The sequence below is a fragment of the Trichomycterus rosablanca genome, chromosome 20 (assembly GCF_030014385.1).
Source record: "Trichomycterus rosablanca isolate fTriRos1 chromosome 20, fTriRos1.hap1, whole genome shotgun sequence".
Lineage (NCBI taxonomy): Eukaryota > Metazoa > Chordata > Actinopteri > Siluriformes > Trichomycteridae > Trichomycterus > Trichomycterus rosablanca.
In genome coordinates this window covers 9,003,680-9,006,950 of record NC_086007.1, presented here as the reverse complement: position 1 = coordinate 9,006,950, position 3,271 = coordinate 9,003,680, and positions in this window count along the sequence as shown.

The window sequence follows — 3,271 nt, the reverse complement described above, 5'->3', positions numbered from 1 at the left end:
CACCACCACCATGTCAGTGTCACTGCAGTGCTGAGAATGTTCCACCACCTAAATAAAACCTGCTCTGTAGTGGTCCTGTGGGGGTCCTGACCATTGAAGAACAGGGTGAAAGCAGACTAAAAAGGTATGTAGAGAAACAGATGGAGTACAGTCAGTAATTGTAAAACTACAAAGTGCTTCTATATGGTAAGTGGAGCTGATAAAATGGACAGTGAGTGTAGAAACAAGGAGGTTGTTAATGTTATGGCTGATCAGTGTATATATGTATGGTAGGTGTAGCTCTAAATTATCAATAAATGTATGAACTAGAAAGGTGTACCTAATAAAGTGCCTATTCATATATATTATAATATATATTACGATATTATATCAGTGAGCACTTTATTAGGTACACCAGTCCAGTTCATACATTCACTGATTATTTTAAGCCTAGTGGTAGCCTAGTAGGTGGACAGTAGTAGCCTTATGGGAAGAGCTTTGGGCTATTAATAGAAAGGTTGAGAGTTCTAATCCTGGCTAGCCACTTTTGTGCCCTTGAGCAAGGCTCTTAACTCTCTCGGCTCCAGAGGTGTTGTACAATGACTGACCCTGAAATCGGACCCCAGCTTCCAAACAAGCTGGGATATAAGAAAAAATAATTTCATTGTACTGTACACGTGTGTATGTAAATATGACAAATAAAAGCGTTCTATTCTATCCTCACAGACACACACCAAAAGATAAGATACAGATGGTTACAATGAGGAGGGTCAACTTCATATTAATGCTCTTCATGTTAATTCTGGAAAGAAATGCCCACCATGGCCAGGAGTCCAAACAGTTTTAGCCACGTTGTGTGACTACTGATGGTCTTTGGTTCTAGCTGATGGTTTTTCGGACAGCACATTGATTCAGACAGATCGGGAACAGCTATTGAAACAGACGTTTTTGCTGCTTATCCAAATATTATAGCGACAGTTTTTGATTCCCCACTGACCAATGAAAAAACCCCACTCAGATCCAGGAGATTTTCCTCTGACAAGGGCAATATATGGAATGAAACATTCAGCAGTGTTAACTTAAGCCAGCCCATTTCAAAGCCGGTTTGCTGAACATAAAGGTCTGTTTGCTGTTCCGCTTCACGGCCTTCGAAATTTCGGGGGTGGCTTGCATTTCAGAGAAACTCGGATCAGGCATTAACCTCCGATTCGCAGTCAAGCATGCCCTTAAATTTCTGTCATCAGATTCGAGACCCTGCACATATTCATGGGTTTTTGATGACAGAGCTTTAGAGAATCAGTTCAAGCTGAGTGCATGTGTCTAAATGTATTGTTCCAGCATTCTAAGTGTGCATGCTTCATTTACCGGGCATGAATACACATCCCCGCATACACGTATCCAGAGTGCTCGCTCCTATTTACATCGCCCGGGCTGAGTGCTCATCCTCAGTCTGCTCACATTCAGAGCGCCGCCTGCGAATCCCATCACATCCCCATAATCAAAAGCATTTTTCTGTAGGCCAGGGATGTACACCTGGCACAGACAAGGTGAAAGCACTGAGGCATGTTTTCGGTGCTGAATTGAGTATTCATTATAAGAATGATTGTGAGAGGTGGGTTTTGGCTCCGGAGCAATACCTGTGGGTATGTTTTGTGATTATATAGTCATGCTCACTTTGCACGGGGGTTTGGAGTAGGTTTGGGGGGAAAAGTACATTCTCTTCTACAATAGTTGAGCGGATTACCAGGCTCTGTGCTCGAATCCATTTCTATATGTTCGACAGAGAATAAAAAAAAAAAACACACTGAAGAGCCTATTTGCTCAAGTTGCTGTGTAACTGCTTAGTCATTTTTAACCTTTGATAAGATCGATGGACCTGCGGGCAGCTACAAATTTAATAATATTTTTATCAATAAAGGATTGGGGGGGGGGGGGGGGGGGGGATTTTCATTCATTGTACCTTGAGGAAAAAATGTTTCAGTACAGTAAATTATCTCCCTCGATGTAGCTTTAATCATGCTGAAAAAAACCCATTAATCCATTTCATTTGGAACAACATATGGCTAAATGTGGTACACACCTGACCATGAGCTTATTGGACAGCCCACTCCAAATCTATAAGCATTAAATAGAGATTTTACAAGAATCCATGAAGATTTGTGCCTATTTAAGCATATGAACTAGAAAGTATCCTTCTCAAATGATTTTCACAAAATCGTTGGCATTTAATGTGTGTTACAAAATTAATTGGGAGCTAGAGTTATGTAGGGATAGCTCAGCGGGTAAGGTACTGGACTAAAAATCAAAGGTTGCCAGTTCAAGCCCCACCACTGCCAAGTTGCCCCTGAGCAAGGCCCCTAATGCTTAGTTCACACTACACAATTTTTGCCCTGATTTGCGTTCGCCGTCTGGGAGACCAGAGAAGCTCGCCTGCGATTCCAGTTGGTGATAGACGGTGTAGTGTGAAACCCCCTGTGTGTAGTGTGAAAGCCACACCGACTTGAAAGACTCCCGATTACAAGAGATCCAGTTGTGTAGTGTGAACTGCTTTGGATAAAAAGCATCTGCTAAATGCTGCAAATATAAATTACTGCTGGGATACAGGGTTCAAATCCTTAGTCATGCCACGGGCCGGTCGGGAATCTACAACCCCAAATCATAAAAAGTTGGGACAGCATGGAAAATGCAAATAATAATAATAATAAAAAAACACAGAGTTTCTTACATTTACTTTGATTTTATTTTATTTCATTGCAGACAGTATGAACCTGAGATATTTCATTGGTTTCAGATATTTTGTTTGCTCAACCTCATTCAATTTATTAATAAACATCCATTCCTGCATTTGATGCCTGAAACACATTCCAAAAAAGTTGGGACAGTAAAGCATTTACCACTTTGTAATGTTCCCATTCTTTTTCACCACACTTAAAAGATGCTTTCTGATTTGGGGATGTAGGTACAGACGTGACTATGACCAGTGTCCTGTCTGAGATATGTAACTGCATTGTGCCCAGTGATTTTGGGAAAACTGGACCCAGCGCTACTATGATCAGGATGAAGCAGTAAAACATGAAAATTGTATACGTATAAGTAATGGATGTGGGTTAAACACCAAACTCAGTATTGAGAGGGCTATCAACGTACCTTTGCCAGTATGGTGTAATAACAACCCAACTAGACCCTACTTTACCCTATACACTTGTATGGGGATGTCTTCGAATTTTTATAACAGCAAGTGTTCTTCTTCTGGGACTGAAAACTGGAATACGTACTTACTCCAGTACGGGTT